We start from the raw sequence: 13,689 nt of genomic DNA on the forward strand, positions 1-13,689 counted from the left end.
TTTATTTTTCCATACAGGTTATAGACTTTATTTAGAGAGAATTATTGCAGTTCCTTTTGCAGTTGATTCTTTCCTTACAGGTTGTTTCCTCCTAGTTCCATGCTATCTGCATTAATTGTTTTTTGTAATTCAGTTTTCCTTCTTCCTGGTGTCTTTGCAGTGTTAAAACTCTTTATTGTCATTATTATAGGAGGGATATGTGTTATATTGCTCTTTATTTTATACAACCTGTTTCCCCCCTTTTTGTTATCCATCCCTTAGTATCAACCTTGGAACTTTCAAGTAGAGTTCAGTTAGAATGTTGAGCTCCGGTCAGAGTGGAAAGGTGCAGGAGCAGTTGGCAACACTGGAGGCATCTGAGAGTTAATGTTTCAATAAAAGACTCATTGTTATCCTGCTTAAGGGTAATCATTTCAGATACACACAAGAATAATGCACTACATGTAAACTAATGAATAACAAAGAAAATTAAAAGTCTGTTCCCCTTTCCTGTCCAGATATATGACCATCAACACTATCATAGCAATTACATGCTAAGCATTACAAACATATTTAATGTGGGATCCATTGACAATGTTCTCCAATTAAAGGTGTTTGTGAAGTTAGGCTGTGCAGTCTTGGAACACCACAGTCTACAGCCCTAGCAAAAGCATAAATAAAAGAGTGGCACCAAATACTCTGTTTTGTAAAGGTATACTTCAAAAGTAAATGTTTAAGTTAGTACATTTCAAAGAGGCAAATGTATCTCTTTGTCTGCACAACAGTGATTAAGCTTTAAGGTGCTACTGTGTCATGACCACAGAAAAGACCTATTTGCCACTCAAAAAGAATCCTAAGGGAAAACATGCTGCCCACAGTTGGACAGCCAGAGTTCAGGTGTGGAGAACATGCTCTTAATAAACCCTGTCATCAGAAGCCTCAGGTTTATGGAGCACATCACAGGTACCTTCATTTGTGGTCCCATAAAAGTCAGGCACACACTTATGGACATTCAACACATATACACATTTTATTACACACACTACGGCTGGGAACCAGAACTTCAGGATCTTGGTGGCCATTTTGGGCTCAAAAACTATAAAGACACACTCTTTTTTATAGTCACATTTTATTACCAGTTTGTAGCTTAACAACTAAATAATTGCTTTGCATAATATGGATACATTAACATACTGATCCACTTCCATTCCGAGATCCCAGATCTGACTTGGTAGATGTCCCTCCAAGCATCCCAATAGTGCATCAGGCTTCAGCTAAACTTTTAGTCCGTTATAGTCCCAGCAATTTTTCCAGCTTTTGTTGTATTTCCGGGGACAACCCCGGGCATCTTAAATGGTTTCTTCAAGCTTGCTGCACCAGTCCACTCTACATGTCCAGGCCCATGCCGAGGAGGCCAGAGGGGATTGCCAGTGTCAGGCTATATCCCTCTTGGCAATTAATGTGCCTAGACCCACCATTGTTCTATCCCCCAGAGCCCACCCATATCATGTAGGATACCAATCAGCACAATCCACTGGTGAGCTTTAATATGCATACCCACTACAGCAGAAAGGACATAAAGGATGGCATTCCAATAGACATGTGTCATCGGGCAGTTCCATACAACATGAAAGAAATCCCCTGTAAGATCTTTACACCTGTGGCAGGTTGGGGAATCACTAATGTCCACCCTCCACATGCGACGGAGGGTGTACGTTTGGTGTAGATACTTGAATTATATGAAGTGGAGTCTAGCAGATATTAATAGTGTGCAAGTTGTCTTCCAGTCTCCCTCATTCAGGTCTTCCGCCCAGCCCTTCCTTTTCTCTTTTAGAGAGTTCAGTGATATGAGTGACTGCACCACTAATGATTTATAGATCCGCGATACCCCTCCTTTACGTAACTGGCACTTAAGAATCCTGTTTTCTAAAGGGCTGCACTCAGGAGTGTCCTCCAGTGTATCTTAGTAAGTGTGTAGGGTGTGTTGGAGTTGTAGGTAAAGGTAGAATTCGGAGGTTGGCATTTTGAATTCTGCTTGGAGCTCTTTCATGTGGCCCCTGCCCCAGACGTCACCTATTCTCGATATACCAGTAGAATCCCATTCCTTGAACCCTTCTAGGGTGGACACCTGAGCCAGCCACTTGCCCTCCCACAGAGGGGTCTCTCTCGTCAAATTGGGGTTCCACCCTATCCACTGGAGGACAGCCCTCCACAATCCAAATGCCTCCTAGGTCACTTCTGAGAGGTCAGAAGGGATAGGAGCTCCATACAGGATGTTCAGTACATTATTCAGTCCCAGTATGGATAGTTCACCCCTATAGACAGGGTCATCCCACCCCCCAGTGCAGCCAGTCATTAATGAGGAGGAGTTGTGTTGCCAGTAGTATAGACACATATCTGCCATGGTGACTCCACCATCGTACATTGCCCAGGTGCATTTTCCAAAAGCTACTCTGGGGTTACCACCGGCCCAAATACATTTGTTTCCCATACCCAGCACAGAGTAAAGTACCAGGCCAGTGGTATGTACAGGGGATAGTTTTGCGAACATAAAGTAGTCTAGGGAGTATCATCATTGTAAACAGTGCAATCGGACTCATAACTAAAAATAAAAATAAATCCAGGATTTGTAAAGTGAGGCAAATAACCGTTAGGGTCTCAAGGCACTAAACTGTAGGTCTCATCACTAATTTCAATATGTTGAACCCCAGGGAAAGCAAGTCCTGGTGCAGAGGGCTACAGACATGAGGGGCCCTCCTCAGGGCAGACCAATGCACAGGCCACCCTCACCGAGGCCCAGAGGTGAACAGCTGGAGTGTCTAGATGCAGGAGCATATTTATTAATGGGCACTGTGTGAGCCCTGTGCAATATTAATTCTTATTCAGGGTCCATCTTTGTGAGTGTTTATGCCTCCTAGTCTGGGATTGCCCTGTATTGCCCCGCAAGGCCATGTCCCAACCTCTGCTGCGCCTGACAGCCCAGCACTCCAGCAGCCACTCTATTTCCTGCACAGGCCCGTGGGCAAATCGCAATTGGGCCACATGCCACATTGGGCAAGAAATCCCCCCCCCCACTGGCCAAGGGGCCAGGCGACCCACCAGTGCCCACCATTACCTGGGGGACGTGCTGTCAGCCTCCTCTGTCTTTCCGGTCTCAAAGGCCCTTGAGGACATTCCCAAAGAAGGCTCCAAAAGCTTTTGTGTGCAGCGAAGCAGTATGTCAAGCGTTGCCACCCCTCAAGTGCACGCCAGCACCACAGAAAGGCAATAAAGGAGCGGCAGAGCCAGGAGCTCAGAAGATTCCGCCTGCCATCTTGTCCATCCTGGCCATGCCCCCTCTGAAGGCGTCATGGGTGCCATGCTTTTGCTTGGAATCTGACATGTTCAGAAGAAGATTTCCAGCACTACATGCTCCCAAACTTACCATCCATCAACCTGTACACTTGTCGGCGGTTCAGAGCTTACCTTGGCAGTGATCCATACTCCAGCAACAGATTTGCAGATGTTCCTTCCTCACAGCAGAGCTTTCTGCGTGACCAGAATTCCTTAAACAAACGTAAACTGAGATGAATATATGCTAGCATTCCACAGAGCACTACAACAAACAAACTCTTAAAAATACTTTATATCATTGTGGGCAAGACAGTTTGAGTCAAAGCAAAGATTACGCAAGACAACTCGGTGCACAGTTTGAAGACCAAGTGCAATACAGAATTTTAAAGGAAGTCAAAGGTCAGTGCTTGCAAGCTGATAAACTGCAAGAAATTGGGTTACTGGTTGGGGGGGAGGTAAATCTTACTCAAGCAGCAACCACAATCCTTGTCCGGGTGAACTTACAAGCGAACCCCAATTTAACCTGTTCTCAACCCTCTGTTAGCTGTGGAAATGAGAGTTTCTGGTTGGAGATGCGTCGTGCAGCATCGGTTGCTGTGATGTGAGGTCCCTCACCATTGTCAAAGAGGTCATTAATAAGGGAGCTTGTGATACAAAGTCCTGGTCAAAGTTGCATTACCCACCAGCTGGTGCTTGTGATGTGAAGTCATGCGTCATCGTTGAGGCTACAGTTGATGAGAGGGATGCATTATGCAGCAGAGGAGATGTGTGATCTGTTGGGTCCACAGTGTGTATTACAAAGGACGGTTTGGACCTGGTAAAAGGTTTATTTTGCTAGGCAGAAATGGTGGTTAAAAATTGTAAACACACAGGCTGCAATGGCAGGTCTGAGACGAGTCTAAATGGCTACTTTAGTGGGTGGCACAATCAGTGCTACAGGCCCACTAGTAACATTTAATTTACAGGCCCTGGGCACATGTATTACCACTTTCCTAGAGACTTACAACTAAATAAACAGGATAATTGGGTGGAAGAGAATTTCACAATGTTTTAAGGTAAAAGCACAAGCACTTTAGCACTGGTTAACAGTGTAAAGATTCCTATATCCAGAAAGCATGAAGTCAGAAAAAATAGGAGGATTAAAGGCACAAAGTTAGAGGAGAACTACACCAAGGATGCAAGGTCTAAAGGAAGCATTCTTAAATCTGATTAAGAAAAGCCTGTGTATGTACATAAGACAGTGAGTCAAGGACAGAGTCAAAAATTCACAGTATTTACAAAGGTGAGGTAGAACAGAAATGGTATGGTTCGGAAGTGATGGGAAGAGTCATGAATATTGTGATTCACTCAAGAAAATATGTTTTATATACTGTATCATCTGTCATAATTCATTTTTAGAAATGCAGTGAATTGTCAATTTTACTGCCCTTTACACACATTTAAGAACTGCATTATCTTCCAAATGTCAATCTTCCAATGTAGGTTTTTGTAATGTGCTCTAATTGCCTTGCCTCGAGTATGCACTATACAAACCCCCACCAAAAAAAAGAAAAAAAAAGAAATATGCAATCTTTGCATCGTGAGGGGTTTCTCCAACCACAGATGTGCCTAACCACTGCATGGTTGAGGCATGCTGACGTTGTGCTCAACCGGAGCTTCTCCTCAGGCTGGTTTGCACTTGTCCAGGTAGAATGTATATGTACCCCAAACAGGGGGTAGTGTTCTGAAAGAGGCAGAACTTGGCACGAAGAGTGTGAGTGGCTGGTCAGACGCTGACAGACATCTATTTCTAAAACCTGGTGCGCTATCTCCCCCACCCAGTGGCTTGTCAGACGATGACAGGCATCTACTTCTAAAACCTGGTGAGCTATCTCACCAACCCACAAGAACAGCATCTCTAGTGTACGGGGGAAGGGTCAAAGCTATGGAAAATCTTTGCACAAAGTCAGAAACCTTTTTTAAGACATCCACAATGCCCACCATGCCCTCAGTGAGACAAATGTCCAAACTTCACACTTACTCATAGCCATAAACTCAGCTCTCTAGTCACTACGCATGACACAAAGTAGGTAAAGGAACCTGATTAGGGGAGGCTTAATAGACTTTTTGCAAAGGGTGAGCACATCTCCTCAAGAACAGTTTGCATAAAATAGTCTATCCAATCCCCTACAATTATTCTGCACCAGGAATGGTCAGTCTTAGATGGCCCAGAATATGAAGGCAGCAGCTACTCTTTAAAAGAGGGGTGCACTTTGAGTGCAAACTGTGACTCACAGCTGGACTCTAGAATCTCACAATGAAGTATAGGAAGAACCCTAAATGGGTTCACATCATTGTCAAGCTCACTGAGGGAAAGACAACCGAATCCTAGATTTTGTACCCCAGTGGCTGATATATTGTTACGATGATGAAGGGGTTCTTTGAGTTGATGATAAAAATTCAGACTTAGGGCCTGATTTAGAACTCTATGGATGGTTTACTTCTTCACAACAATGATGGATATCCTTTCCGCCAAAATCTAAATCCCACTATATTCTATGGGATTTAGATTTTGGCGAATAGTCTACCCGTCATTATTGTGATTGAGTAACCCATCAACTGAGTTCAAAATCAGGCCCTTAGTTTAGATCTTCTAAACATGGATTAGCAGCTGTACGCTGCCCGTTGTTACTGCAGCAATGCCAGCTGGATATTAGATTTTAAATAGCGATAGAGAAGGCAGAAGAATGTACACCTTTGCACTGTGGGATGCAGTGTCTTGGTGGACTGTAAAACTTTAGCCTTCCAGCTGTCTCAAAGTTCACGAGTGTGGTTTGTGGGTGCTGTTCTTTACAGACCAGAAGGTTATAACTCTCAGTTGTCATTCAGTCCCTCTTCCTGGTAATCCTCTCTCGTTTCGAAATATGGTCAGTTTTTAGTAATTGTGGATTTAACTTGCATTATGAAATCTCAGAAGACCCCCTGTGCAAGAGGTTGGAGAATGAGTTGCAAATTCTTTATCTAAAACAATGAATTAAAGGCCCAACCCATGAAGCATGGCACACCCTAGATCTGCTGTTTTCAAAGATTGAAATGATCAGGATACACAGTATTTATCCGCTACCTTGGTAAGACCATTTCCTAATCAATTTCTCATTTTTGCTACCAGACGTTTTGAAAAACAAATGCAGTTTCTATCCCAATCCCAAAAAGAGGCTGGAGAAAGGTTAATGTGGAATCTTTTTTAGGCCATTTCTTCCCCCCGGATTAGAAGAAGGTTTGTCTTTAGAAAGGTACCTAGAATTTTAACTCTGCCATTACAAATGCCCTTGATGGAGGTGCTCAATGGAAGCCAAGTAGCTCATACAGACACAGTCCTTCAGATAAATGGTATTCCACAGAACTAAGAATAGGAAAGAGGAAATGTAAAGCGGAGGAGCTCAAATGGCAGTGTTTGAAGTACGCTGAAGACCACCTAGCACATAGAATAGAACTGAAAATTTACCATAAAGCATTCAAAAGAGGGAAGAAAGACTATTTTATGAAAAAAATAGAAGAAAATGGCAGCTCCACAAAAAACTAATTAAAATCGTAAAAGTACTTACATACCCTACCAGTTTAAATCAGTCTTCAGCTGAGCATTGCAAAGAGATGGCAAGTTTTTTTTACTGACATATTATAAAAAATATATTCAACATTTTGATTCCCAACCCCTTTTAGAAGAGCTCCCATGGGAGCACTTAAGCCCACACGAGAAAGTAGTGCCTCATTTAGGCAATGTCACAAGTCTCTCAGTAGATTAGGTGGAAAAGACCTCATCAGAGGTAAATTCTGCCTCTCCTTTTGATTATTGTTCCCATTTAATTTATTCCCACCTGGCCTCCATTTGAAGCTCCTATTTCACCCAGATTTGTAACTTAGCCCTCACAAATGCTAAGTTCCCAGATACATGGAAGCAGGTTTTGATTTTACCTCTGGGTGGGGAAAGCAGGAATAAATGTATCCTTTTTATCTAAATAACACCCAATAAACCTGCTGTCATACATGTCTAAAGTGCTGGAAAGATTAGTTAATGCCCTCCTGACATCTTTCTTGGAAAATAACAATCTACTGGATGTGTCACAACCCAGTTTCAGGGCCAGAAACAGTACTGAACCCACACTACTGGCCGTACTTGACAGCATTAAACTGGAAGAGGATCAGGGACAGGGTGCTGTTCCGATCCTGTTGGGTCTGTCCATAGCCTTTGACACAGTCTCTCATAGGCTGCTGATAAAAAGATTACATGAGAGCAGATTACACTCAAAAGCTTTACAATGATGCTGCTCTTTTTAAATAAAAGAACACAGTCAGTTCAGAAGTCCACTTTCAGATCCATCCCCCATGTAACCAAGTGTGGGGTCCCATAAGGCTCCTCGCTTAGCCGAACACTATTCAATGTCTATGTTTCCTCCCTGGATGGCATCATCCAGACTCCTATGCTGTTTGGCTCCTATGCTGATGATACCCTGCTTGCTACCTCTATTGGGGAAAGTCACAGGAAACTAGAGAGAATCTTACTGGCTGTCTATCAGAGGTAGCCACCTGGATGAAAGCACATTGTGTAAAGCTTAATCCAGAAAAAAATGAGATCTTACTTTTTCGAGGGGCCTGCAACATCTGGGATGCTTCCTGGTACCTGTGTATCACTCCAGAACCTAAAAGAGTGGAAAAGAACTTTGGATTCCTGATAGACAACTCCCTCTCTATGCAGGAGTAGGTCAATGCGACCCATGGCAAATGCTTTGGCCTGCTTAAGGCTCTTACGGAAAATCTTTCACTGGATCCCAGTAGACTAGCGAAGGAAAGTACTCCAGGCACTGATCACGGGTAGATTAGATAATAGCAATGCCCTTTACTTGGACTCATCTGTAATAGCAACAGAAATAGCTTGGCATCACTCTGTCCAAACGCTCTTCACTGGGTGCCCAACCACAAGAAAGCCAAATGTAAACTTTTATGCCATGTCCACAAGGCCCTTTAAGAAACTGACCCAGCCATCTCATGTAGCAGAGTGAACTTCTACAGGCCTGTATGAGTCATGCGCTCAGCCAATTTAGCACTGGCCAAGGCCAAATGTACCAAAAAAGCTAAGATGGGTGGTCGCTTTTTCAACCATCTGGCATCCGCTCATTGGAACTTGCTGCCTATTGATCTTTATCTGTCTTCAGACTATGCCAGGTTCAGGAAAAAGTTAAAGACCTAGCTATTTTCCTTATAAATGCGAGTGCACCAGTTTATGGGGTTCAAAGTGACGCAGCTCCTTGATTTCCATATGAGGATGAGTGCGCTCCTTAGAAATAATTTTACATTAAATTTAATTAAATAATACTTTTCAAATGATGAGTAGAATAGCCAGGTTTTTCCATGTTATTCATATTGGCAGAATAGACCAAGATGACTCCATCTTCCCTTTCCAGACCCTCTTTTATGATAATTTTGAACTCTAAGGGAAGCGATCATTGAAAATGACTTGCAATCTGTCAGCAAACCATGTCTCAGATTCTTTGTAAATTAAACCCGTTGTTAATTGTGGTCATCAATATTAATGGCATTTTTTAGTAAGCCCTAGCCTTAGGGTGGGAATGAGTGTTCTAAAATGATTCAGTTCAAGTGCAGGTGACTCCGGAGTTAGGTGTGTGTCTGTGATTTGGTGTGTGTAGAACTGCAGTGGCATCTTTGAAGGAGCACACAGTTCAAGTTCATTGAATAGTTTGCTAACATGGAGGACCTGTGTTTCGAGCTAATACTGCTTCTTTCGGATCCCAGTGAGGTTCATTATTTACCTGGATGGTCTTGGAATTGGTTAGGGTGGAACAAATGAGTGATTAAGTCGTGCTGGATTGGTTCATTCGGGGCAATCATAGTCATTTAGCTTTTTCCTGGCAATTATAGGGAGGTTGTATGAAGCAATTTATTATCTGAGTGGCGAAGTTTCTCGTTGGGCATTCTGTGCGCCAGATTGTTTTGTGATCTGGATGGTAGTTTACTGAAAGTAAGTATGGTATGTTACCAAGAATGGCCATGGTGTTTAAACATTCACCTCGATGTTTGAGATTGGTATTATTGGCCAGTCTAAATACTGTTTAGTGTACACTGAAGATTTGCTTGTTATGTTGAACTTCTTTCCACCTGAAGATTTCAGGTGTTTGGCCGAGGTGCATTTAGTGCTATGACTTGCAGTGCACCAACACAATGCTAGCTCAGGATGGGGGTCAGAGAAATGGGCCATCTTTGGATGGAGTCAGCTGCGGTAGCAATTTGGGTCTGAGGCAGTGTTTTAAATGGGCCGGCACTGTCCGGTACCGAGAACCGGCACTTTTTTATTTTGAGAGGGAGAGTACCGGCACATCTCAAGAAAAACGGAATACTTTTAATTGGAGAGTACCGGCACTTCTCGGAAACAAGAGGGTACTCTGGCACAGAGTACCAGTACTTTAATGTTTCCATTTCAAGCACTGGTCTGAGGTGATGGGTTTTGCTGGAGGACTGGAAGGCTTAGTGGGCGGACTCAATCAAAAGTTAGCCAGGTTTAAAATATTAATACCAGCTATTAGTTGTTACTTTCATATTGAGGTTACAAAAAAGAGTCATAATAAATAGTGAACTCAGCCGGTACAAAAGGTTGCCAATTCAGAAAGTGAAAGAGCAACAGTGGGAGTCCCATTGGGGCATGCGAAGCCCTTCCTGGGTAATTTGAGGATTGCTCCGGTCATTTCCTTTACTTTTGCTCGAAATCCCGTCTTTCTGTGGCTTAGCTGATTTCCAACATGAAAAACATTTTTCACTGGAATTGCTTATGTTCTAATTTTTCCTTATTTTTCAACCAAAGAAGGAAAACAGCTATGCAGACAAAAATAAGTAAAAGACAAGTACGCGGCCAGAGGCAGAACTCGAAAAACAGACGAAACCAGCGAAAAAATATTGGCTTAGTTTGTTAATGGGTGCGTGCGTGTTCTCATCTTGACTTGTGATGTCATGAAGTTCAACATCAGATTATATTTATGAGGAAAGGACGCGATCTATCGTGTAATGTTTACCATAGCAAAAGTACAAGTAGCAACATGGATCGAATATGCAGATGCCTGCTTTTTCAGTGCATTAACATTATTTAAAATGTTCACATAGTAGAAATAAATAATTTTGTATTAAAATCGAATTAAGTTTATAAATATGCGCCACATTCCAAAACAAAAATGTGGATTTTTTGATCAGTTATTATGGACTCAAATTTACATAGCAGTTAGATATGTAAACTAAACACCCGGGCCACTGGAATTCTGCTACAGTGGAGTACCAAATTATGCTGCTGGGTTGACTAAATTATGTGGCAAGCAAAGGCAAAGTATGCAGCGCAATGTGGCACATTTTTCATTTATTTTTATTGAGTTTGCAGCATATTTAAGAGACCATACAACTGCGTCAAAAGGAAAGGGGGGTTGTATTGATGACATACAGCACATTCCCGTCCTTTCTGCCTGTGCCGGCGTACAAATAGGTGCCTAGTGCCAACTCAGGCACCCTTGCACCATGGTGCACAGGTGTCTGCATTGTTGGCACAATTGTTTTTCTACACTTCCTGTCCAAAAACAATCCGTGGAGGCTTTTTCTTCTATCTCTGTGTTCAGAATGCAGAACAGATAAAAAGAGGAAAAAACAAGGAGAAATTAAGTTATTTTTCCTTGTTACTTCTCTCCTAGGGAGGCACACAGTTTTGATGCATTGCTAGTTTTACAAATTCTTGTAAATCTGGGAATGTGTCAAAACCTATGGGTGTTGCATGGGAAAACCCACTGGAATGCCCATGGAACACCTTCTTGATGTGGAATAAGGCAAGGCAGTGCTGCTTTGCCTTGTCCATATCTATGAGGCCATGCAAATCTATGCAGAGTGGCTTTGCGTTGTCTTGTAGATATGATTGACAGGTGAGCTACCGGAGCATTATAAAAAGTGATGATCCGGCAGCAGAGGCCTCTTGTAACTGAGACGCTGTAGTGTACATTATGACTCATCTTGTCTCGTCAGCAGATAAGCAGTGAGGGGGTACCAAATGTTTTTGGGCCTAATGATGAGGATAGTTCTTCGAAATAGGTGTCAAGTTGCTCCTTACAGTACCTCAGATCAAGCAGCCAACGTGTAATAGTGGGCGTAGATTTTTTTCCCCAGTTGATAGCTACTCTGTGTTTGGCCAGGATTAGTGCTATTGCAGTCAACTTGCAGTGTGCGGGCTGGAGACTTTTGACAAGGCCTTTTAACCCCTTCGCTGCCAGGCCTTTTCCCCTCCTGTGCCGAGCCTTTTTTTGGCTATTTGGGGCAGTTCGTGCTTAGGCCCTCAAAACTTTTTGTTCACATAAGCTACCCACGCCAAATTTGCGTCCTTTTTTCCCAAAATCCTAGGGATTCTAGAGGTACCCAGACTTTGTGGGTTCCCCTGAAGGAGACCAAGAAATTAGCCAAAATACAGTGAAATTATTATTATTATTTTTTTAAATGGGAAAAAAGGTTTGCAGAAGGCGGTTCGTGGTTTTTTCCCTGAAAATGGCATCAACAAAGGGTTTGCAGTGGCAAGATCACCATCTTCCCAGCTTTCAGGAACAGGCAGACTTGAATTACAAAACCCCATTTTTCAATACAATTTTGACATTTTACTGGGACATTCCCCATGTTTACTATTTTTTGTGCTTTCAGCCTCCTTCCAGTTAGTGACTGAAATGGTTGAGAAATCAATGCTGGATCCCAGAAAGCTAAACATTTCTGAAAAGTAGACAAAAATCTAAATTCATCAAGGGGTCATTTGTGTAGATCCTACAAGTGATTCCTACAGAATACAACAGCTGAAATAAAAAAATATTGAAATGGAGGTGAAAAAAACAGCCATTTTTCTCCACGTTTTACTCTGTAACGTTTTCCTGCGATGTCAAATTTTTTAAAGCAATATATCATTACGTCCGCTGGACTCTTCTGGTTGCGGGGATATATACGGCTTGTAGGTTCATAAAGAACCCTAGGTACCCAGAGCCAATAAATGAGCTGCACCTTGCAATGGGTTTTTATTCTATAACGGGTATACAGCAATTTATTGACTGAAATATAAAAAGTGAAAAATAGGTATCAAGAAAACCTTTGTATTTCCAAAATGGCCACAAGATAAGGTGTTGAGAAGCAGTGGTTATTTGCATATCTCTGAATTCCGGGGTGCTCATACTAGCATGTGAATTACAGGGCATTTCTCAAATAGACGTCTTTTTTACACACTGTCTTACATTTGGAAGGAAAAAATGTAGAGAAAGACAAGGGGCAATAACACTTGTTTTGCTATTCTGTGTTCCCCCATGTCTCCCGATAAAAATGGTACCTCACTTGCGTGGATAGGCCTAGCACCCGCTACAGGAAATGCCCCAAAACACAACGTGGACACATCACATTTTCACATAGAAAACAGAGCTGTTTTTTGCAAAGTGCCTAGCTGTGGATTTTGGCCTCTAGCTCAGCTGGCACCTAGGGAAACCTAGAAAACCTGCGCAGTTTTGAAAACTAGACACCTAGGGAAATCCAAGATGGGGTGACTTGTGGGGCTCTGATCAGGTTCTGTTACCCAGAATCTGTTGCAAACCTCAAAATGTGGCCAAAAAAACACCTTTTCCTCTCATTGCGGTGACAAAAAGTTCTGGAATCTGAGAGGAGCCACAAATTTCCTTCCACCCAGCGCTTCCCTAAGTCTCACGATAAAAATGGTACCTCACTTGTGGGGGTAGGCCTAGCGCCTGTGAAAGGAAATGCCCCAAAACACAACGTGGACAGATCAGATTTTTCCACAGAAAACAGAGGTGTTTTTTACAAAATGCCTACGTGTGGATTTTGGCCTCTAGCTCAGCCGGCTCCTGGGGAAACCTAGCAAACCAGTGCATTTTTGAATACTAGACACCTGGTGGAATCCAAGATGGGGTGACTTGTGGGGCTCTGACCAGGTTCTGTTACCCAGAATCCTTTGCAACCCTCAAAATTTGGCCAAAAAAAACACTTTTTCCTCTCATTGTGGTGACAGACAGTTCTGGAATCTGAGAGGAGCCCAGCGTTCCCCCAAGTCTCCCGATAAAAATGGTACCTCGCTTGTGTGGATAGGCCTAGCGCCCGCGAAAGGAAATGGCCCAAAACACAATGTGGACACATCACATTTTTCCACAGAAAACAGAGGTGTTTTTTACAAAGTGCCTACCTGTGGATTGTGGCCTCTAGCTCAGCCGGCACCTAGGGAAACCTAGCAAACTAGCGCATTTTTGAAAACTAGGAACCTAGGGAAATCCAAAATGGGGTGACTTGTGGGGCTCTGACCAGGTTCTGTTACCCAGAATCCTTTGC

This window comes from Pleurodeles waltl, chromosome 4_1 (genome assembly GCF_031143425.1).
Source record: "Pleurodeles waltl isolate 20211129_DDA chromosome 4_1, aPleWal1.hap1.20221129, whole genome shotgun sequence".
Lineage (NCBI taxonomy): Eukaryota > Metazoa > Chordata > Amphibia > Caudata > Salamandridae > Pleurodeles > Pleurodeles waltl.